Source organism: Hyperolius riggenbachi, chromosome 8 (genome assembly GCF_040937935.1).
Source record: "Hyperolius riggenbachi isolate aHypRig1 chromosome 8, aHypRig1.pri, whole genome shotgun sequence".
Taxonomy (NCBI): domain Eukaryota; kingdom Metazoa; phylum Chordata; class Amphibia; order Anura; family Hyperoliidae; genus Hyperolius; species Hyperolius riggenbachi.
In genome coordinates this window covers 282,997,465-283,022,246 of record NC_090653.1, presented here as the reverse complement: position 1 = coordinate 283,022,246, position 24,782 = coordinate 282,997,465, and the positions used below count along the sequence as shown (strand labels likewise).

Below are 24,782 nucleotides of genomic sequence, written 5' to 3'. Positions count from 1 at the left end.
TAATCGACTTCTCTGAAATCAATTGTAAATTTGTGTACCGTACACTGTGAGGGCAGCCAACACATCCCACTGTGATCACATTCAAACAAAAAGGGATCTGATAGTCGATCTGGTGGCCACCTACAATCGTATGGCCACCTTAAAGGATAGCAGAGTCGGGAAAAAAAAATAGGAAAACCCGGGGGGGGATTAGAGCAGGCATATGTCACCTGTGCCAATGCCCATTGCTCCCCCCATTCTCCTGTCTGCATTTTACCTGGATGCACCCCACTATCGGGCTTCCGCACAAGCACTGACCAGGAGCACACTGCGCATGCGTATGACGTCACGTATGAGGTCATACGCATGTGCAGTGCGCTCCTGGCCACGGGCGGCCCAGCCTGAAAAAATTAAAAGTGCGACTGTAAATCTAGCTACACACGTGTAATCACTGTTGCCTGGCATGGTTTGGGAGTGGATCCCTCGGGCGACAATTCGCGACCACCAGTGTTGTACAGATGCATCACTAGCCTCCAAGCTAGCGACATATTCTGTGACTATATAGGTGAGAAAGTGCTGCATAACAGAGGGAAGAAAAAAAAAACTAGCGTGGCATCGACCCAACAGGCCGGATTTCTTGCTACTTGTGGACAGGCTACTTTGGCCTAGTATCTGTAAAATCCTGGGCTCCTGGGTTTTGGCGCCCAGGATTTTAGATACCTATTGAGCACCCTGTTGGTGACCTGAGGAAGCGGTTTGAGCCGCGAAACGCGTTGTCATCTGAGGTGCTTTATGAAAATAAATATCATAAATTCATTAGGAGTCGATGTCTTCCTATACAAGGTAGGCAAGAATCTTGTTTTTTGGAGTTAATCTAAGAGGAAATAACATATACCCAAATATATACTACACGAATACGGGTGCCTCCTAACCCTACTGTATCCAACCAACGAACCAACCCACTATGTGGGGCTCTCACTACGCCTTGGTATGGCGAGTCTTTCTTTTTGGAAGGAGCAGCGACCAACTATTACAAGACCGAGTGGAGATGGGATTTCTCCACATGCCTATATGAGTGGTTGCCTCTGCTAGCAACCTACACTTGTGAGTATAATATACTCAGATTCTCCTTTCTTTAATACCCGACAATATTACGCCAGAAGGGCTCCCGGTGTCCCTGTTTTCTTTTTTCTCTATCCAGCCTTAAATCTCTCTATGTGTGCTGCTGCACTGCGCAGATTGCCAGTGGGTTCGCACCTGCGCAGCAGCACGGAGAAAAAAAAAAACATGGCTCCATGCTACTGCGCAGGCCAATCGTGCACGACCGGCAGTGCAGGCAATATCCAACACTAATGCTGAATATTGCAAAGAGGGCCCCCGCTCAGGAACGGAGGGGGCAGCGGAGGATCAGGGGACTGTCCAGGTGTATCCCCCTACTGACATAAGTAACGTTTATGCCGACTACAGGCACCTGTTAATTGTGTGCTGTGTTTTATCCCTAAGGGGCCGGAACACAAGAGGCAATAGTTACTCTCAAAAGGTCCAGTTAACATGTTTGGAGCTACAGTTCATTAGAAGTGAATTCATTCTTCTAACAGTTCAAATACAAACGAAAGTCGTTAGACGATTAAACGCTATGGAAAATACCGATCCTTCATAAAACATACGGTGTGTTTGACCAAACCACAGAGGGATAATAAGATTATTATAATAGAGAGTTGATGCCAAATTACAGAGGAACTTTAACCCAGCATTGCATTTCTTCCCAATCAGTAGCAGATACCACCATTCCTATGAGAAATATTTACCTTTCCTTGAATTGATCCAGGGGAGGGGGGGCGGGTCATCTGTATGGCTGATATTCTGGTAAACCCCCTCCCACAGTGTGATGTCATGACCATGGTCCAGACTGTTTGCTGTCTGTGAACCTTGTTACATTGTGGGGAATAACTGCTGTTTTCAACTGCCAAGCAACCAGTGCATAGAACTCTCAGTAATGAACATTCCGTACAGATCACCTGGCAGAACTAAAGAGGTCGTCACTAGTGATACATTTCTAAATGTAAATCGGGGAGGGGAAAGATTGTACAATGGGCAAACACTAAATCTTTCAATGAATATTGTTGAAAAAAAGCAATTTCATTCATTATGTTCTTTTCACTACAGGTTCTCTTTAAGCAGAGTAAACGCTATATTGATGAAAATGTCTTCATTGAATTCTTCTGAATCAAGCAATAAGCGATCAACTTTAGTGCCTAGGCTTTCAGAAGCGGCGGTAAATATTGATCGGATCTGCGTGGTGCTGTGTGTAAGGCCTTTTTCACATCTAAAAGTGGCAATAACTGACGCCAGCGTTTTGCAATTTTGTGAATTTTTTTTTTTAGCTCCTCCCAAGGCTTACCTACGTGCTACAATTTTTTGTAAAGCGCTTTTCTAAGTGCTTTTGCAGAGTGATTTGTTTTTTCACTTCCTCATGCAAGTCAGGAAGGGAACTCTTTGACCCGGAAATGAATAAATACAATGTATTCTTTTCAAATGATTTCCCTATACCTTCCATTGAGGCAAATCGCCCCCCAAAAAAATGGTACAGGCAGCGCTTTGGTGAGCGGATCGGAACCGAACCGCTCATACGTGAACACTCTCATAGGGAATCATTGCACAAACGCTTTTAGGAAGATTTTTTGTACGCAAAAAAAAAAAACAAAAAAAAAAAAAAAAAAAAAGGAAAAAACGCCCTTAGGGCTGGTGCACACCGAGCGGCTTTTTCAGCGTTTCTGCAGCCGCTTGCGGCTGCGGATACGCTTGGTCAATGTATCTCAATGGGGTGGTGCACACCAGAGCGGGAGGCGTTTTGCAGAAACGCATACTCCCGGGGTGAGGCATTTTTTGGATTGCGGAGGCGTTTCTGCCTCAATGTTAAGTATAGGAAAAACGCAAACCACTCTGAAAAACGCCTGTTCAGAGCGGTTTGCCAGGCGGTTTTGTTACAGAAGCTGTTCAGTAACAGCTTTACTGTAACAATATATGAAATCTACTACACCAAAACGCTTCACAAAACCGCAAAACGCTAGCTGAAACGCTACAGAAAAAGAAGAAAAAGCGTTTCAAAATCTGCTAGCATTTTGCGGATCTGCTAGAGGGTTTTGGTGTGCACCAGGCCTAAGTGTGAACAAGCCCTAAAGGAGTCTGTGGGAACTTGCCTGGTGTAAAAAAGGCTGTGCCTCCCATGCAACCCCTGCTATACGCAAGATTGGGGTTGATTCACTATAATAGCGAGTGTTACCTCCTGTAAGGCTCGCTATCTTTTTGCTCCCCTTACTTCACGCTTAGCATGCCTTATCAGAGATAGTGTGCCTTATCAGAGTAGCATAGCGAGCGCTATGAGCTTATGCCTGCTAATTGGCAATGACGAGAGCTCCACTCGTCCTACCCTGAGCCAATCACTTTACAGGACATTACCCCCACACTGATTGGCCCAGCAGCCTGTCAAGTTTCCTGCCAAGTGCGTTCTAATCGGGCATGGCTCCACAAGTGATATGCGGAAGTTTGCATGCGTTTCACAGCGAAAGCAATAAAGACGGAAATTGTCCAATATGCATAAAGCTCCATTTTCCCCGCTTTCCATGTGAAAATGTGCTTGGGAATTCTCACAGGCAATGCACAGGCGGAAACGTAAGCCTTGTACTAACGCTAGATTATATTAGGCCGAGGTAGCAGATAAGGACCGCCTCTGCTGAGAACCCAACGTGTGAACAGCAGCCCTAGATGAGCGGCAACGCCCCAGCCAGCGATTAGCCTGGCGGATCATGTCAGCCGAGCGCCGTCAGAGCATTGGTCTCCCCACCCACCCTACATAACATCACCTCCACACCACTTTCATCGGCCCTCTGCCTCTTCCCCCACCCCCATAGTAACTGAACAGGTCTCTAGCCTATGGACTATTGATGAGTCTTGTAAAGCCTTGGCCCTGCAATGTCACCCGAGGGATCTGCTACCGATCTGCCTTAGGCCTCATAAATGCGCAGGAGGCTTTACTCTTAGCACATACATTCAATTACACTCAGGGCTGGCTCACAAGAGACATTACAATACACCACCAGGCAGCTACAATATGCTGAGAATAGGAGCACTTTCACCCACATCAGAGCAGTGATGAAACCCAAAGGAATAAAAGGATAAAAAAAACAACGCTTCAAAATTTTTGCCAAATCTGTGCAAGGCTTTTTGGATCATTTTAAAATTGCTTATTCAACAAAACTAAAATGGCATTTTTTTTAATACTTATAGGACAACTGTAGTGAGACGTATATGGAGGCTGCCATGTTTATTTCCTTTTAAGCAATACAAGTTGCCTGGCAGCCCTGCTGGTCCATTTAGCTGCAGTAGTGTCCAAATCACACCAGAAACAAGCATGCAGTTAATCTTGTCAGATTTGACAGAAATGTCAGAAACCCCTTATCTGCTGCATGCTTGTTCATAGTCTTAAAGGGAACCTAAACTGAGAGGGATATGGATGTTTCCTTTTAAACTACTAGTTGCCTGCCGTTCTGCTGATCTCTGTGGCTGCAGTAGTGGCTGAATCACAGACCTGAAACAAGCATGCAGCTAATCCAGTCTGACTTCAGTCAGAGCATCTGATCTGCATGCTTGTTGAGGGGCTGTGGCTGAAAGCATTAGAGACACAGGATCACCAGGAGAGTCAGGCAACTGATATTATTTTAACACGAAAAATCCATATCCTCAGTTTAGGATCCCTTTAAAGGGTACCAGAGATGTACCCTAGCTGAAAAAAAAAAAAAATTAATCATACCTGGGGCTTCCTCCAGCCCCATACGCAATGATCGATCCCACGCCGCCATCCACCGCTGCCCGCATCTATGAGAACCGGCTCCTGTCGCGGACGTCATTGGAGTCGGCCTACGCAGGAGAAGTGCGCCCTCTACGTATCTCTCCATACACTCCTGCAGAGATACGCAAAGAGTGCACCTCTGCTGCGCTTAGACTGGCTCCGACTGACGGATCAGCGCAGAGCCGGTTCTCGTAGCTGCGGGCAGAGGAGGACGGCGGCGTGGGTTCGGTCAGCCCGTATGGGGCTGGAGGAAGCATCAGGTATGTATAACTTCTTTATATTTTCAGCTCTGGTTCCCTTTAAGCTTAAAGTATTAGAGACAGAGGCTCAGCAGGGCTGCCAGGCAACTGGTATTGCTTAACCATTTCCGCCGCCCGGACGTGAAGCTCACGTCCGGGCGGCAGCTCTGCAGCGCTCCCGCGCTTGGGCGCGCTCCCGCCCGCGATCGCGGGCGCGCCCCCACATCCCCATTGTGCCGCCCGGTAGCCCTGGGATCAGTGAAAGGGAACATGGTTCCCGATCACCGATCCCTTTCCCCCGCAAAAAAACCGAAGCGCTCACCTGTGAGGCTTCAGTTCTTCTGCCCGGAGAGAGTTCCGCATCGCCCTTGTACTTCCGCTTAGCAGGAAGTACAAGGACGGAAAACAAATATGAAGGTGGCCATCTTGTGGCCAAATAGTAAAACTACAGCTACACATTTTGCACATTCAATTTACACAGATAAACAACATTAAAAAAATAACTGTTTATGCCCCACATCAAAATATTCCCCAAATAAAAATTTTAATGGAAAAAAAAAAAAAATTACAATAAAAAAAAAAAAAAAAAAAAAAAAGACATAAATAGTTACCTAAGGGTCTGAACTTTTTAAATATGAATTTGAAGGGGGTATACTACAAACATTTTTTACATTATAAGCTTGTAAATAGTGATGAACGCAAAACGGAAACAATGCACCTTTATTTCCAAATAAAATATTGGCGCCATACATTGTGATAGGGACAAAATTTAAATGGTGTCATAACCGAGACATACGAGCAAATAAAATACATAGGTTTTAATTATGGTAGCGTGGATTATTTTAAAGCTATAAAGGCCGAAAACTGAGAAATAATGAATTTTTTCAATTTTTTTCTTATTAATCCTGTTAAAATGCATTTACGGTAAAGTGGCTCTTAGCAAAATGTACCACCCACAGAAAGCCTAATTAGTGGCGGAAAAAACAAGATATAGATCAATAAATTGTGATAAGTAGTGATAAAGTTATTAGCGAATGAATGGGAGGTGAAAATTGCTCCGATGCATAAGGCGAAAAATCCCCGCGTGCTGAAATGGTTAAAAGGAAACAAACATGGCAGCCTCCATATACCTCTCACTACAGTTGTCCTTTATGTAAACTACGATTGCTCTTACCAAGTAGCTATGAGTATGTAGCTACTCGAAATCAAAAATTTTATTAGCCAACGCATGCCCGAGGGAGGGATTAACTTGCCCATGGCTCCCCTATTGGACGATGCACTCCATGTGTCCCACGTCACTCCTCTGATCCTCCTCCTCCAACCCGGAAGAAGGAAACAGGGGCGTGACGTAGAGCGCACCTGCTAACAGCGGTGGCATGGGTAAGTTAACCCCTTCTCTCCCGCTGGAAGCGTTGGCTAATTTAAAATTTTGATTCCAAGTAGCGGCCCTAGCGTGAACTGGCAATATGGCCCACTAGAGCGCTTTTAGCTGCATTTCAGAATTGCTGGCGATTCCAAACCGCTAGGCTAGTGAACATTAATGAAGGTCACAGAGGTGCCTGGCTCTTCTACTGACCACATATGCTATTGCTCCGTTGTTGTTGCCTGATGAAGCGGGATCAAACCTGCGAAACGCGTTGCATATTTGGAGTTCATAAATAAAATATATTGACTGTGTTTACTACAGTCGTTGTGTGTCTACTTGGAGGAGGTAAGTCCACCACTACCTCTATTTACCAAGAATTTGGTTTTTAAGCTCATTTAGCTTCCTTTTATCCTTTTGGCGCCTCTGTTCTCCTGCATAATATTAAGTCCACCCTGGGTGGAGGGTTGAACCCCCTTTTTCTCATCTACAGAGAGCGACTTCTTATTCCTGAGTGGGGTCAGGAAAATCTCCCCACCTGCCTTTACAGTGGTTGCCTAATGGTAACCCTGGTTTGTGAGTATTAATATTTACTCTATCTAGTAACCATTTACCAGTACATATTACACTATTGGGGCTCTTGGTGTTCCTTGTTTTTTATTAATGAAGGTGAGTCCACAGAAGCGATTGTGATTTGCCATAATTGCAATCACCCAGCATGCAGCATTTTCGGAGCGATTTAAAATCGGATCCGAGCTGAAAAACTAAGTAACTGGTCTATATATCTTATCTAAAGTTTAGATAGTTTACACAGCATATCTAGCTGCAAACAGCTTCAAACGTTTATCATTTATTCCTGTGATACAAATGAGGGCAGCCATGTTCTGATTGTCACCGGCTGAGGGCTGGAGATGCTATCAGCTTGCCTGTGTGTAAATTCAGTCCCCTCTCCTCCTCCCCTCTGCCTCTGAAATCTCTCTCTTGCTAGTAACCTCCTCCTCCTGCCCAGACTGAGCTCCCATAAGCCCCTGCTACAGTGCCAAGGCACAAAAGGAGCTGTGGGAGAGGCTTGTTCCGTTTATAGGGAATTAGAGTATTAAAATAAAAACAGTATTTGGCTTGAGGAATGCCCTATAAACTAAATGAAAGGAACACAATTATGCAATGAGTAAAAGTTTATCTCGGATCCACTTTAACCACTTGACACCTGAGGCATTTTTCCTCTTGTGGACCAGAGCAATTTTCACCTGTCAGCGCTCCTCCCTTTCTTTTACCAATAACTTAATCACTACTAATCACAGCGTAATGATCTATATCTTGTTTTTCTTGCCACCAATTAGGCTTTCTTTGGGAGGTACAGTATGCCAAGAATTATTTTATCCTAAATGCATTTTAACATGAATAATAAGAAAAAAAAATTATAAAATGCATTATTTTTCAGTTTTTGACCATTATAGTGTTAAAATAAAACATTCTACTGTGGATAAAAGCCACACATTGTATGTGCCCTTTTGTCCCGGTTATTGCAACGTTCAAAAAATTTCCCTAGTACAATGTATGGCGCCAATATTTCATTTGGAAATAAAGGTGCATTTTTTCAATTTTGCGTCCATCACTAATTACAAGCCCATAAATTAAAAATTAATAGTAATATACTGCCTTGACATAAATTTTTAAAAAGTTCAGTCCCTAAGGTAACTACTTATATATTTTTTTTTTTTGATGACATTTTTTTTCCCCCTTTTATAAATAAAAAAAAAAGTTTGGGTATTATGGGAGGGTGTGGGAGGGAAATAGTTAATTATATCAGTCAGTGTGGGGATTTTTATTAAATAAAATGCAATTTTGGTGCAATATACTATTTGGCCACAAGATGTCCTCAGTCGTCATTTCCGATTCACGTACGTAAGCACGTGAATCGGAAGTAATCCGTGGCTGTGTAACACAGGAAGATACAATGAATGCCGGCGTCTCGTAGACGCTGGTATTCATTGAATCGGGGACTTAGATTTATGAATGGGACCTGCAGTCCCATTCATTAACTTCCCCTGTAAGCGGCGGTAACGGCGGTGCGCGCGCACGCGCGAACGGGAGCGAGCGGCGGCTGCATGCCGCTGCAGACTTGTTTTCACGGCCCTGCTGCATCCTGTCTTTTTTAAAGGGCCGTGAATATACTGCACGGCATGCAGCAAGTAGTTAAAGCGGTATCGTCACCATAAAAATCAAATTTCAACAGCAACTGGTCTGAGCGTATTAAGTGATAAAGATGCTAATCCTGCATTCAAAACTTTCAAAAAGTTTTCTGCTGTTATGATTTGGAGTTATCATAAACCTTAGGAGCACTGGCTCTTTAGTAGTCGGTGCCAAAGAATTGCATGCTGGGGGTTCTTTTTATCTATAATCTATTCCTCCTCTTCCCTTTATTTCCCTGCCTGCTGCTTATCTGAAACCTAATCCCCTAATCACTTGTGTTTACAAGCAAGGCTGAGGTGACAAGAAAAAAAGTAAAGGGCAGAAATGACATCACGAGTTAGCCTTTACTGTGGGCAAAAGACATGGCCCCCACCAGGAACAGAATTCTTGTCATTTACTATCTAACATTCACGGAAATCAAAACGTGGACAGTACAATACATGTGTTATGTAAGTAGATCAAGTATTTATCAACTTATATATGTGTTTTTTTTTCCCCTGGAATAGTATGGCTGATCCTACTGCTTTAATAGGGGAAAGCAGGACTCAAAAATCGCTTTCCTATAAATCGATCCACTTTTAAGTTGCAAAATCGCTCACAGCATTTTGAGAGCAATTGACAATTGCGCACCCGACCTAACTGATTTACCAGCATTTACTTCTGCTTGTATTACGGTTGTTGCCATTAGTGATGCTGATCCTGGCAGGCTCCTGACAGTGAGTGTACAAACTTTAGTAGGGATTAGATTGTGAGCTCCTCTGAGGAGAGTTAGCCACATGACTATGCACTCTGTAATGTGCTGCAGAAGATGTCAGTGATATAAAAATACATAATAATATGGTAGGACATTAGACTGACTATGGTAGGATTCGATTTTGAGCTCCTCCGAGGACAGTCAGTGACATGACTATGCACTCTGTAAAGTGCTGCAGAAGTGATTAGTGCTATATAAATACATAATACGGTAGGATATTCGATTGTAATTGACATGACTATGTACTGTGTAATGTGCTGCAGAAGATGTCAGTACTATATACTGTAAATACATCATTTTAACATTGTAGGGACATTAAGTTATGGCAATGGAAGGAATTAGATTGTGAGCTCCTCTGAGTACAGTGTGACAAGAAGTTTGTAAAGCGCTGCAGATGTCCGTCCCATTAATTAACCAATAGCAACACAAAATTTGTTACACTTATATAAAAGCATCCCACGTACCCCTGACCCCAGCCACACGTTGGGGAACACCACATAGGACCTGAAAGGCTCCCCAGGGACAGTCAGTGAAAGCAGGAGTGTCAGTGGCAGCAAGACAGTCAGAACATTGCTTGCAGGCCACAACATGGCAGCCTTCTGCTGTGTGTATGCATTCAGCAGCTATTGAATTACATCACAAGCGGTGACCCTGGATACCCCCGTCTAATGCTCCGTACAAACTTCACCAGTCACCCAACAGCGTCCGCAGGCCCGACTCATCACAAAGCATCCCGAGGAAGGCCCGGCGGCAGCGACAACAACACAAAGCACCAGCAACACCAAACACCAACATAATCAAACTCACAATAACCAGACAAGCCGTTTACAAAGAGAGAGGAGATCACATGACACAAAGGCAGCAGGAAAAATACTGAATGCACAGCGCAGCTGAAAATATCTATATAATAAGTCACATAAACAGCACCCCCTCCCAGATCACACCACCAATGCAAAATCACTCTCCTGAGAATTTCCTGCACAGTCTGCTGCCAATGCCCCCGAGCAGCAGGAGACGCAGCCTAATCTGCAATCACCCCACACAAGGCGGATACAATAGAGACGTCAGCGGAGCAGCTTGAAGGATGAGATTCCTAGGTGGTGCTTCTCAGCATTGTCTAGGAGGGGCCGGGGATCGCTCGCCCAGGAGAGGGTTAATACACACAGGATGCTGGAAAAATCACACATACCCCTGGCCTGCCGGCAACGCTGGAGCATAAATATGAGAGAGAGATCACGAGACCAGACTTCCGGATCTGTCACCCCCTCCCTTCCCCAGCCACAAACACCCCGGACCCTTCAACGGGGGAGGGAGCACCAGGGACAGCACACAATAAAAGGACACGTTTAACCCACAGCCTGCCAGGAAGAAGGAGGAGATCAATGCATGGAAGGCTGTCACAGGAATGGGTGTCCAGAAGGCCACTGTCAGCAAACCCCTCCCACCCTGGGGTGAAGTGTCATTCATGTCCCCACACAATGGCTGGGTTAGTTTGGGTGACAGGAAGGCTGTGATACCAATAACTCCCAGGAGAGGAGTAGAGGGGAGATCTAGGCCAGATATCAGCTGTTTCGATTTACTAAGACTTCTACTGGAGAGTCAGGGCTGCAGCCTAATCCGAGGGGCATATGAAGGCCTCAGCTATAGGACAGGAAGACAGATACATACAGGGCATGCCAAGGGCGGAGGATGCTGGCAGGGGTGTGAAAAGCCAGGAGAGGTAACATGGTGGTTCCAGGTAGAGCAGCAGACATTGGGGGTGAAAGAAGAGATTACTATTTACTATTGGGGTCTGGCAAATGGTAGGAAAGAAGGAAGTAATGCACTGAGGATGTTGGGGGGTGGGGGGGGGGTAGGAAGGGGGCAAGCAATAGACTGGGATGGTGGAGGAGGGCACTCAGATTGGCAGGAAGATTCTGGTACTGGGAGAGGGGGCTTCCAGCTGGAAGTGGATTATACTGGGGGGATATAAACAGATAGGTGGGTGATAGACTGCTACATTTTAAAGGGAACCCGAGGTGAAAGGGTTATGGAAGTTGATATGTTTGTTTTCCTTTAAACAATACCAGTTGCCTGGCAGCCCTGCTGGTCTATTAGGCTGCAGTAGTGTCTGAATAACACCAGAAACAAGCATGCAGCTAATCTTGTCAGATCTGACAATGTCAGAAACATCTGATCTGCTGCATGCTTGTTCAGGGTCTATAGCTAAAAATATTATGCTGGGTACACTTGTTGCGATTTCCCGCTCGATCCGTGGGATCGATTTGATTATTTCCAACATGTTCAATCGGGTTTCGATGGATACAGCCGTCTATTTTGCATACTTAATATGCAAAAACGACGGATGTATCCATTGAAACACGATCGAACATGTTGGAAATCGCAACGTGTGTACCCAGCATTAGAGGCAGAGGCTCAGCAGGGCTGCCAGGTAACTGGTATTGTTGTAAAGGAAATAAAAACGGCAGCCTCCATATACCTCGTTACTGTTGTCCTGTGGTTCTAGGGCTGGACATGAAGGTGACAAGTGTAATACCTGGAGTTAGGCAGTGATTGTGGTATCAGGAAAAGAGGGTCACACCTGGTATGGGGGATTCCCCAGGATGAGTCATGTGATAAAGAGGCGGAGAAAGGACAAGAAGGGGGGGGGGGGGGAGTGAAGAAAACAATAAGGCAATGCATGGGTGACCTGGGGCCAGTATATTGGTGGGGTGCATGACACAGGGGTGGAATTAAATGCAAGACCAGGGTGTAGCGGAATGAGGAGGGGTGACAGGAAGGAGCAAGTGACTGTGAGGAAAGGTGGGTTATTTGTTTAAGGGCCACTAGGATCAGGGTGGGCATGAGGTGCAGGGCAGTCAAGGATGACAGGGAGAGGGAATACATTTATCAGGATAAAGTGGATGTGAGCCATGAGAGGCAGTTGTATATGGGGAGGGAAGCAGGCCACTCAGTCTGACAGGAAGCACCTAGATGCAGGGGGTGACATGGAGAACAGATGGCATCAGGACATAGCAAATATGATACATAAGAAAGCTGGTGAAGGTGCCTAAGGAACGCTTTATGCTGGGAACACACGTTTTTCACAGGGCTTTGGAGTCGGGGCAATTTTGGGCACCCGGAGTCGGAGTCATGGTTTCAGAAACTGAGGAGTCAGAGTCGGGAGCCGCATGATTTTTGTACAAAATCCATAGCCCAGTTAAGTATTAGACTAAGGAGTCGGAGTCTGAGCAATTTTGGGTACCCGGAGTTGGAGTCGTGGTTTCAGAAACTGAGGTGTTGGAGTCGGAAGATTTTTGTACCGACTCCAGAGCCCTGGTTTTTCGATTCGCCGCACGAACTAGTAGCCATTTGATTCTCTGCTCAATTCTCTTATCTTCCGCTCGTTTTTCTTTTTCCATTCACTTCTAGAAGAAATCGAGCAGGAGAGAATCAAGCGGAAAATCGGACATGTCGGAATTTTATAATCGAAGGCATCTATCGGAACTATTCTTCGCAAAAAACGTAACATGTATTCCCAGCATAAGAGCAAGCTAGATAACAGGCCTCAGTGGAAGAATGTAATGAGCAACAGCAAAGGATGATGGGGGCACAGACTGGGAGAGGACGGTGAGATTGAGGCATGGTCACCAGCTCGGAAGGGGTGGTACATGGTAGTGTGTGGGCCTGTAGCAGAGTGATGCTGGGGAGGGGGGGGGGGTGCCCAGGCCAGATGTGAAGTGGTGTCAGGGTACGGCACAGGTGTGGGCCACATAGCCGGTGTGACAAAAAGGACTTGTCAACAAGTCAGAAAGTCGGGAGGTGGAGGAAGAGGTCACCAGGTGATATGTGGTGGAGGGACAGGGATGAGGAGTGGCAGGAAGAAGTTACCACCAGGTCAGAGCAGACAATACTCAGGGGAGAACTGTGACAGGCCAGGCGGGGTGAATGGGTGGGGGGCAGGAATGAGGAGTGGCAGGGAACTGGTGTCACCAGGTAACAGTAAGTGTTACATGTGGGGGGTGCAGGCTAGAGTTGGGATGACAGGCCTGGGGTGTGATGTGGTGGGGGATGAAAAGTGGCAGGCAGGTGCTTGTAGTGGGGTAACATGGAGATGGTGTCAGCAGGTTGGAGTAGTTATTATACAGTGCTTTGCAAAAGTATTCGGCCCCCTTGAAGTTTTCCACATTTTGTCACATTTCTGCCACAAACATGAATCAATTTTATTGGAATTCCACGTGAAAGACCAATACAAAGGGTTGTACACATGAGAAGTGGAACGAAAATCATACATGATTCCAAACATTTTTTACAAATAAATAACTGCAAAGTGGGGTGTGCGTAATTATTCAGCCCACTGAGTCAGCCAGCTACATTTTCATGCCACCCGGCTGAAAAAAAAAAATTCAAGGGAGAACACTGAAGAGGTTATCTTCCAAGATTGCCCTGTATTTGGCTCCATCCATCTTCCCATCAACTCTGACCAGCTTCCCTGTCCCTGCTGAAGAGATGCACCGCCCGAGCATGATGCTGCCACCACCATATTTGACAGTGGGGAAGGTGTTCAGAGTGATGTGAGGGTTAGTTTTCCGCCACACATAGCGTTTTGCATTTTGGCCAAACAGTCCCATTTTGGTCTCATCTGACCAGAGCACCTTCTTCCACATGTTTGCTGTGTCCCCCACATGGCTTTTGGCAAATTGCAAACGGGACTTCTTATGCTTTCTGTTAACAATGGCTTTCTTCTTGCCACTTTTCCATAAAGGCCATCTTTGTACAGTGCATGACTAATAGTTGTCCTATGGACAGAGTGTCCCACCTGAGCTGTAGATCTCTGCAGCTCGTCCAGAGTCACCATGGGCCTCTTGACTGCATTTCTGATCAGCGCTCTCCTTGTTCGGCCTGTGAGTTTAGGTGGACGGCCTTGTCTTGGTAGGTTTACAGTTGTGCCATACTCCTTCAATTTCTGAATGATCGCTTGAACAGTGCTCCGTGGGATGTTCAAGGCTTTGGAAATCGTTTTGTAGCCTTAGGGCCCATTCACACTAGAGCGTTTTGCCACGATTTTGGCAAACCACTCAAACGCTAGCGCTTTTTAAAAGCGCTAGTGTAATGAACCCCTATGGGCCCGTTCTTACTTGGGCGATTTGCGCTAATCGCCAAAAACGTGAAACGCAAACGTGTCACCTGCACCATTTTCAGGCGATCGCGTTTCAGTGCTATAGAAGCGCTAAACGCAATCGCGGCAAAATCGCTGCAGTGTTCAGTGATTTTTCTGCGTGATATCGCGGAAAAAAATCACTCCTGCAAACCGCCTAGGCCGTCACAGAGCAGCTGTATTTGGACTGACATTAGATTACACACAGGTACACTATTTAGTCATTAGCACTCATCAGGAAATGTCTATGGGCAGCGGACTGCACTCAGACCGAAGGGGGCTGAATAATTACACACACCCCACTTTGCAGTTATTTATTTATACAAAATGTTTGGAATCACGTATGATTTTTGTTCCACTTCTCACGTGTACACCACTTTGTATTGGTCTTTCACGTGGAATTCCAATAAAATTGATTCCTATTTGTGGCAATAATATGCCAAAATGTGGAAAACTTCAAGGGGGCCGAATACTTTTGCAACCCACTGTATATGGGGGAGGGCTGGCATTGGGGTGGTAGGCCAGGGTGAAGGTGGGTGGTGACGTTGGTGGTTTGGGGGGGGGGGGGGGGGAAGATGTGAAGGACTGGCCATTAGAGGAATGAGAAGTGGCAGAAAGGAGCTGGTAATGAGATGGTGTCAGCAGATGATACATAGGGGAGGGGTGCAGGTCAGTGTTGAGGGGGGAGCAACTCAGCAAGCTGTGTGGGAATGATGTGGGGGTCAGGTAAAGGGATGTGGGGGTGTCAGGGTGGAGGGACAGGTATAAGGAGTGGCAGGCAGGAGCTGGTAGAGGAGTGGCAGGGAGATGTGTCACCAGCTCAGAGCAGGTGATATATGTGGGTGCAGGCCAGTGACAGAGGGGAAGGCATGATGTGTGGTGGGGATAGTGGAGGAAGCTGTGATGTGGGGGTGTCAGGGTATGGGACAGGGATGAGGAGTGGCAGGGAGATGGAAGGTCAGAGCAGGTGATATATGTGGGTGCAGGCCAGTGACAGAGGGGAAGGCATGATGTGTGGTGGGGATAGTGGAGGAAGCTGTGATGTGGGGGTGTCAGGGTAAGGGACAGGGATGAGGAGTGGCAGGGAGATGGTGTCACCAGGTCAGAGCAGGTGATATATGTGGGTGCAGGCCAGTGAACAGAGGGGAAGGCATGATGTGTGGTGGGGATAGTGGAGGAAGCTGTGATGTGGGGGTGTCAGGGTAAGGGACAGGGATGAGGAGTGGCAGGGAGATGGTGTCACCAGGTCAGAGCAGGTGATATATGTGGGTGCAGGCCAGTGACAGAGGGGAAGGCATGATGTGTGGTGGGGATAGTAGAGGAAGCTGTGATGTGGGGGTGTCAGGGTAAGGGACAGGGATGAGGAGTGGCAGGGAGATGTGTCACCAGGTCAGAGCAGGTGATATATGTGGGTGCAGGCCAGTGACAGAGGGGAAGGCATGATGTGTGGTGGGGATAGTGGAGGAAGCTGTGATGTGGGGGTGTCAGAATATGGGACAGGGATGAGGAGTGGTAGGGAGATGGTGTCACCAGGTCAGAGCAGGTGATATATGTGGGTGCAGGCCAGTGACAGAGGGGAAGGCATGATGTGTGGTGGGGATAGTGGAGGAAGCTGTGATGTGGGGGTGTCAGGGTAAGGGACAGGGATGAGGAGTGGCAGGGAGATGGTGTCACCAGGTCAGAGCAGGTGATATATGTGGGTGCAGGCCAGTGAACAGAGGGGAAGACATGATGTGTGGTGGGGATAGTGGAGGAAGCTGTGATGTGGGGGTGTCAGGGTATGGGACAGGGATGAGGAGTGGCAGGGAGATGGTGTCACCAGGTCAGAGCAGGTGATATATGTGGGTGCAGGCCAGTGACAGAGGGGAAGGCATGATGTGTGGTGGGGATAGTGGAGGAAGCTGTGATGTGGGGGTGTCAGAATATGGGACAGGGATGAGGAGTGGTAGGGAGATGGTGTCACCAGGTCAGAGCAGGTGATATATGTGGGTGCAGGCCAGTGACAGAGGGGAAGGCATGATGTGTGGTGGGGATAGTGGAGGAAGCTGTGATGTGGGGGTGTCAGGGTAAGGGACAGGGATGAGGAGTGGCAGGGAGATGGTGTCACCAGGTCAGAGCAGGTGATATATGTGGGTGCAGGCCAGTGACAGAGGGGAAGGCATGATGTGTGGTGGGGATAGTGGAGGAAGCTGTGATGTGGGGGTGTCAGGGTATGGGACAGGGATGAGGAGTGGTAGGGAGATGGAAGGTCAGAGCAGGTGATATATGTGGGTGCAGGCCAGTGACAGAGGGGAAGGCATGATGTGTGGTGGGGATAGTAGAGGAAGCTGTGATGTGGGGGTGTCAGGGTAAGGGACAGGGATGAGGAGTGGCAGGGAGATGGTGTCACCAGGTCAGAGCAGGTGATATATGTGGGTGCAGGCCAGTGACAGAGGGGAAGGCATGATGTGTGGTGGGGATAGTGGAGGAAGCTGTGATGTGGGGGTGTCAGGGTAAGGGACAGGGATGAGGAGTGGCAGGGAGATGGTGTCACCAGGTCAGAGCAGGTGATATATGTGGGTGCAGGCCAGTGAACAGAGGGGAAGGCATGATGTGTGGTGGGGATAGTGGAGGAAGCTGTGATGTGGGGGTGTCAGGGTAAGGGACAGGGATGAGGAGTGGCAGGGAGATGGAAGGTCAGAGCAGGTGATATTTATGAGGGAAGTGTGCAGGCCGGTATTGGGATGACAGGGGGTGGGATGTGGGGTCAGGTGGTGGTAAGGTATTGGGATGTGGGGGACAGGGTGGTGGAGGAGGGATGTAGAGTGGCAGGAGCTGGCAGTGTGGTAGAAGGGAGATGGTGTCAGCAGGTAATATAGATGGGGAGGATTGCAGCTCAGCATGCCAGGGCTGTGGAGGCATAGTGTGGGAGTCAGTTGGTGGTGGTGGGGGGGGGGGGGGTTAGGAGTAGACCAGTAGTAGGGTGACAGGGAGATGTTATGAGGGGAAGTGGTGCAGGCCAGTGTTATGAGTGTGTCAGGGTGGAGGGACAGGGATGAGGAGTGGCAGGCAGGTGATATATGGGGTGGTGCAGGCCAGTGTTGGGGTAACTGGGTGGAGGTGTGATGTGCAGGTCAGGGGGTGGCGGGGAAGGTGTAATGTGGATGAGGAGTGGCAGGTAGTGGGGTAGCAGGGATGGTGTCAGCAGGTGCAGGCAGGTGCTGGGGTGACTGGGTGGAGGTGTGATGTGGGGGTCATGTAGTTAAATATGGAGGTGTCAGGCTAAAGGTGGAGGGGTGAGGAGTGGCAGGTAGGCAGTGGGGTGGAGGAGGGGTGAAGGTAGTGGGGTGGCAGGGATGGTGTCAGCAGGTGATATATGGGGAAGGGGTGCAGGCCATTGTTGGGGTGGAGGTGTGATGTGGGGGGTCATGTAGTGAGGTACAGGGGTGTCAGGCTAGTGGAGGAGGAGTGGCAGGGATGGTGTCAGCAGGTGATCTATGGGGGGAGGGGTGCAGGTCGGTGTTGAGGTGGAGGTGCGATGTAGGTGGTGGGGATGAGGCGTGTCAGGGATGGTGTCAGCAGGTGATATGGGGGTGAGGGGTGCAGGCCGGTGTTGGGGTGGAGGTGGGATGAAGCGTGTCAGGGATGGTGTCAGCAGGTGATATATGGGGAAGGGGTGCAGGCCAGTGTTGAGCCGGAGGTGTGATGTGGAGGGTTATGTAGTGAGGTACGGGGGTGTCAGGCTAGTGGAGGAGGAGTGGCAGGGATGGTGTCAGCAGGTGATATGGGGGTGAGGGGTGCAGGCCGGTGTTGGGGTGGAGGTGTGATGTAGGTGTCAGGGAGGTGGTGGGGGATGAGGCGTGTCAGGGATGGTGTCAGCAGGTGAGGGGTGCAGGCCGGTAACAGGGAGGAGGTGTGATGTAGGTGTCAGGGGGGTGAGGAGTGGCAGGTAGTGGGGTGTCAGCAGGTGATATGGGGGTGAGGAGTGGCAGGCCGGTAACAGGGTGGAGGTGTGATGAAGGTGTCAGGGGGGTGAGGAGTGGCAGGTAGTGTGGTGTCAGCAGGTGATATGGGCAGGGGCGTAGCAATAGGGGGTGCAGAGGTAGCGACCGCATCGGGGCCCTTGGGCCAGAGGGGCCCCGAAGGGCCCTCCCTCAACTACAGTATTAGCTCTCTGTTGGTCCTGTGCTCATAATTATCACTTCTATAGATACTGTGAATGGTGGTAATCACTAACAAGCTGTTCCCCATCCCCTTCTTGCACCTCTGACACTGTAGTTGCCATTGGCAGGTTTTGGTGCACAGTGGACATTGTTATGTATAGAGTGCTTGGGGGGCCCCACTGTAAAACTTGCATCAGGGCCCACAGCACCTTAGCTACGCCACTGGATATGGGGGGTGAGGGGTGTTGGGGTGGAGGTGTAATGAAGGTGTCAGGGAGGTGGGGGGGGGAATGAGGCGTGTCAGGGATGGTGTCAGCAGGTGATATATGGAGGGTGACAGGACAGGCCGGGGATGTGATGAGGGGAAGGCGGAGGGAGCAGGGCGCGGGTGACAGGAAGGTCCTGGCTCCGGGACGGGAGCCGATAGTGCGGTGCACGGGGCCGGAAGTGCGGCGCTCTCACCTGGGATCCCCCTTCCTCCTCCTCCTCAGGCCGGTGTGTGGCGGGTGGATATCGGGGGGTTCCGCTCTCTCTCTCACCAAGATGGCGGCGGCGCTTGCACGGGGTTTCCCGGCGCGTTCTCAGGGGTGGGCGGGGCAGTCGGAGTCGCGCAGTCACTGCAGCGGGAGGAGCCTAGAGCGCGAGCACGAGTCCACGTGAGCAAGGATAGGCCGACCGCCCGTCACCTTCCGCCTATGCCTACTGCGGGGCGTGGCCTCAGGGAACTAGAGGGGCGAGCACGGAAGTGGCTGTCATGGGGACTGGCAGCAGAGGGGGCAGCAATGTGGTTGCTATGGGCGGGCGCCCTCTGCTGGAACTCCGGAGTTAATGCACCACATGGTCAAAAATTGTCTGATTGAAGGTGTAACCAGGGGTGTGGCAATAGGGGTTGCAGAGGTAGCGACCGCATCGGGGCCCTTGGGCCAGAGGGGCCCTCCCTCAACTACAGTATTAGCTCTCTATTGGTCCTGTGCTCATAATAATCACTTCTATTAACAAACTGTTCCCCATCCCCTGCTTGCTCCTCTGATACTGTATTTGCTAGTGGCAGGTTTTGGTGCACCGTATCAATTGTTATGTATAGAGTGCTTGGGGGGCCCCAATGTAAAACTTACAAAAGAGCCCACAGCTCCTTAGCTACACCCTGGGTGTAACCCAAGCAAAAAAAAAATAGCTAGTATAGCTGAGGTGAACCAGCTGAAAATTCTATCCATTAACCTTTTGGGGACCGTGTGTAATAAATCCTACGCAGCACTTGTGGCTGCCTAAGCCTGAAGCGGCCTAGGATTTACGGCACCTGCCATTTCCACTCCCGAGTTGATAGTGCGCACCCGAGAGGGGAGGTTAAAGAGGAACTCCAGTGAAAATGTGATAAAAAAAGTGCTTCATTTTTACAATAATTATGTATAAATGATTTAGTCAGTGTTTGCCCATTGTAAAATCTTTCCTCTCGCTAATTTACATTCTGACATTTATCACATGGTGACATTTTTACTGCTGGCAGGTGATGTCAGTGGAAGGAGATGCTGCTTGCTTTTTTTGGCAGTTGGAAACAGGTGTTATTTCCCACAATGCAACAAGGCTCCCACAGTGTGATGACAGAACCATGGTCCTGGCATCACACTGTGGGAGGGTTTCACCACAATATCAACCATACAGAGGCCCCTGATGATCTGTTTGTGAAAAGGTAAAGATTTCTCGTGGGAAAGGGGGTTCAATCCTTGGTTACGGTTTCTCTTTAACATGGAAAGTAGGCAAATGCTTACACAGCTACTTAGACATAATGGCTGTCCAGAGCCGGGACAAGGTCCTTCAGCACCCAAGGCTGAGACTGCAAAGTGCGCCCCTCCATCCCTCCCACCCCAGCCTTCACACACTGATTGCTATTAGACTAATAGGTGCCCCAGGGCCCCCAACCTCCCCAACACCTTAATCTCTAGTTATCTGGCTTGCAGTCACTGCTATGTATGTCCTTTTCTTATTTATTTGTGCTTTAAACACAATTGGGAATGACAGCTGAATGAATTGTACGCCCCCTCCTACACTGCGCCCTGAGGCTGGAGCCTCTTCAGCCTCTGCCTCGGCCCGGCCCTGTGGCTGTCATTCGTAAAGCATTCCCGCATGCAAAAATACTGAAAACAGCTGAATTTACCGAGCACATAGCAAAATGTCTATTCATAAAGGCTGTTTCCGCACGAAAAGCTGACATACCATAGCGAAAAATTACCGCCTTGTGCGGTGATTATCTTAACAAATGTTACTAAATGTCAATTCATAAAGATTAGAGCAAGCGGTATGAGGACGGGGAATACCGCTCCCTTGGAAGTAGCGATAAGCATGCGGATTACAGCTAAGTCAATGGAGACAGACCTCCCAAGCAGCAGCAGAGAGAGCAGCGCACAGAGGGACTTAGGCAGCTTCTCCTGTTACGCCAGCCTACCGACAGCCTATAGAGCCAGCCTAGTGCGGGAAATCACCGCAGTGCTATCGCAACTGTAAACATTTTTATGAATGAGCACACTGAAGTCTAAAATATCGAATGCGGTGTTTTCCCGCACTGATTTTCTTTACCGAACACACTTTTATGAATGATAGCCATTGTGTACATTGTAATTTTAGAACACTTGGTTATTGATCGTTGTTCTTTAAGAGGGATTGTCAGTTCTTCTCTGGGCAGTTATATATGGACCCCTGATAGCTGCAGTACTGAGAAGGAGAGGAGCACCCTTTACACTTATCATTACCCTGCACGGATAAAGCACTTCCGTTATTTGTAGCTGGGCTGGAAGAGGCGGCTTCCGCCATCTGTGCTGAGGAATCCCCTCCACTTGTGAAATTCCTCTGTGCTGACATTTCTCATCAGCAGCGCAGAACTGCCAAGTATGTGGCATCCCAGCCCCAGAGACGGCACACAGCATGGCAGCGCAGAATGGGGGAGGGGAATATAGACCTGCCAGGTATGTGGCATCCCAGCCCCAGAGACGGCACACTGCATGGCAGCGCATAATGGGGGAGGGGAATATAGACCTGCCAGGTATGTGGCATCCCGGCCCCAGAGACGGCACACAGCATGGCAGCGCAGAATGGGGGAGGGGAATATAGACCTGCCAGGTATGTGGCATCCCAGCCTCAGAGACAGCACACAGCATGGCAGCACAGAATGGGGGAGGGGAGTATAGACCTGCCAGGTATGTGGCATCCCAGCCCCAGAGACGGCACACAGCATGGCAGCGCAGAATGGGGGAGGGGAGTATAGACCTGCCAGGTATGTGGCATCCCAGCCTCAGAGACGGCACACAGCATGGCAGCACAGAATGGGGGAGGGGAGTATAGACCTGCCAGGTATGTGGCATCCCAGCCCCAGAGACGGCACACAGCATGGCAGCGCAGAATGGGGGAGGGGAATATAGACCTGCCAGGTATGTGGCATCCCAGCCCCAGAGACGGCACACAGCATGGCAGCACATAATGGGGGAGGGGAGTATAGACCTGCCAGGTATGTGGCATCCCAGCCCCAGAGACGGCACACTGCATGGCAGCGCAGAATGGGGGAGGGGAATATAGACCTGCCAGGTATGTGGCATCCCGGCCCCAGAGACGGCACACTGCATGGCAGCGCAGAATGGGGGAGGGGAGTATAGACCTGCCAGGTATGTGGCATCCCAGCCCCAGAGACGGCACACTGCATGGCAGCGCAGAATGGGGGAGGGGAATATAGACCTGCCAGGTATGTGGCATCCCAGAGACGGCACACAGCATGGCAGCACATAATGGGGGAGGGGAGTATAGACCTGCCAGGTATGTGGCATCCAAGCCCCAGAGACGGCACACTGCATGGCAGCGCAGAATGGGGGAGGGGAATATAGACCTGCCAGGTATGTGGCATCCCGGCCCCAGAGACGGCACACTGCATGGCAGCGCAGAATGGGGGAGGGGAGTATAGACCTGCCAGGTATGTGGCATCCCAGCCCCAGAGACGGCACACTGCATGGCAGCGCAGAATGGGGGAGGGGAATATAGACCTGCCAGGTATGTGGCATCCCGGCCCCAGAGACGGCACACTGCATGGCAGCGCAGAATGGGGGAGGGGAGTATAGACCTACCAGGTATGTGGCATCCCAGCCCCAGAGACGGCACACAGCATGGCAGCACAGAATGGGGGAGGGGAGTATAGACCAGCCAGGTATGTGGTATCCCAGCCCCAGAGATGTCACACAGCATGGCAGCGCAGAATGGGGGAGGGGAGTATAGACCTGCCAGGTATGTGGCATCCCAGCCCCAGAGACAGCACACAGCATGGCAGCGCAGAATGGGGGAGGGGAGTATAGACCTGCCAGGTATGTGGCATCCCAGCCCCAGAGACAGCACACAGCATGGCAGCGCAGAATGGGGGAGGGGAGTATAGACCTGCCAGGTATGTGGCATCCCAGCCCCAGAGACGGCACACAGCATGGCAGCACAGAATGGGGGAGGGGAATATAGACCTGCCAGGTATGTGGCATCCCAGCCCCAGAGACGGCACACAGCATGGCAGCGCAGAATGGGGGAGGGGAGTATAGACCTGCCAGGTATGTGGCATCCCAGCCCCAGAGACAGCACACAGCATGGCAGCGCAGAATGGGGGAGGGGAGTATAGACCTGCCAGGTATGTGGCATCCCAGAGACGGCACACAGCATGGCAGCACAGAATGGGGGAGGGGAGTATAGACCTGCCAGGTATGTGGCATCCCAGCCCCAGAGACGGCACACTGCATGGCAGCGCAGAATGTGGGAGGGGAGTATAGACCTGCCAGGTATGTGGCATCCCAGCCCCAGAGACGGCACACAGCATGGCAGCGCAGAATGGGGGAGGGGAATATAGACCTGCCAGGTATGTGGCATCCCATCCCCAGAGATGCCACACAGCATGGCAGCGCAGAATGGGGGAGGGGAATATAGACCTGCCAGGTATGTGGCATCCCAGCCCCAGAGACGTCACACAGCATGGCAGCGCAGAATGGGGGAGGGGAATATAGACCTGCCAGGTATGTGGCATCCCAGCCCCAGAGATGTCACACAGCATGGCAGCGCAGAATGGGGGAGGGGAGTATAGACCTGCCAGGTATGTGGCATCCCAGAGACGGCACACAGCATGGCAGCGCAGAATGGGGGAGGGGAGTATAGACCTGCCAGGTATGTGGCATCCCAGCCCCAGAGACGTCACACAGCATGGCAGCGCAGAATGGGGGAGGGGAGTATAGACCTGCCAGGTATGTGGCATCCCAGCCCCAGAGACGGCACACAGCATGGCAGCGCAGAATGGGGGAGGGGAGTATAGACCTGCCAGGTATGTGGCATCCCAGCCCCAGAGACGGCACACAGCATGGCAGCGCAGAATGGGGGAGGGGAGTATAGACCTGCCAGGTATGTGGCATCCAGGCCCAAGAGATGTCACACAGCATGGCAGCGCAGAATGGGGGAGGGGAATATAGACCTGCCAGGTATGTGGCATCCAGGCCCAGAGACGGCACACAGCATGGCAGCGCAGAATGGGGGAGGGGAATATAGACCTGCCAGGTATGTGGCATCCAGGCCCAGAGACGGCACACAGCATGGCAGCGCAGAATGCAGGAGGGGAGTATAGACCTGCCAGGTATGTGGCATCCCAGAGACGGCACACAGCATGGCAGCACATAATGGGGGAGGGGAGTATAGACCTGCCAGGTATGTGGCATCCCAGCCCCAGAGACGGCACACAGCATGGCAGCGCAGAATGGGGGAGGGGAATATAGACCTGCCAGGTATGTGGCATCCCAGCCCCAGAGACGGCACACTGCATGGCAGCGCATAATGGGGGAGGGGAATATAGACCTGCCAGGTATGTGGCATCCCGGCCCCAGAGACGGCACACAGCATGGCAGCGCAGAATGGGGGAGGGGAGTATAGACCTGCCAGGTATGTGGCATCCCAGCCCCAGAGACAGCACACAGCATGGCAGCGCAGAATGGGGGAGGGGAGTATAGACCTGCCAGGTATGTGGCATCCCAGAGACGGCACACAGCATGGCAGCACAGAATGGGGGAGGGGAGTATAGACCTGCCAGGTATGTGGCATCCCAGCCCCAGAGACGGCACACTGCATGGCAGC

General features: G+C 50.0%; 1 protein-coding gene across 1 annotated transcript in view; it reads right to left on the bottom strand.

Moving 5' to 3' along the window:
• The window catches only part of RAB14 (RAB14, member RAS oncogene family), a 60,861-nt gene extending 41,532 nt beyond the window's left edge, over window positions 1–19,329 (bottom strand). The window contains exon 1 of the mRNA XM_068249052.1: window positions 19,119–19,329. The gene's annotated coding sequence lies outside the window, so the exon portion shown is untranslated. The remainder of the gene's footprint in view (window positions 1–19,118) is intronic.
• Window positions 19,330–24,782: the final 5,453 nt, after the last annotated feature.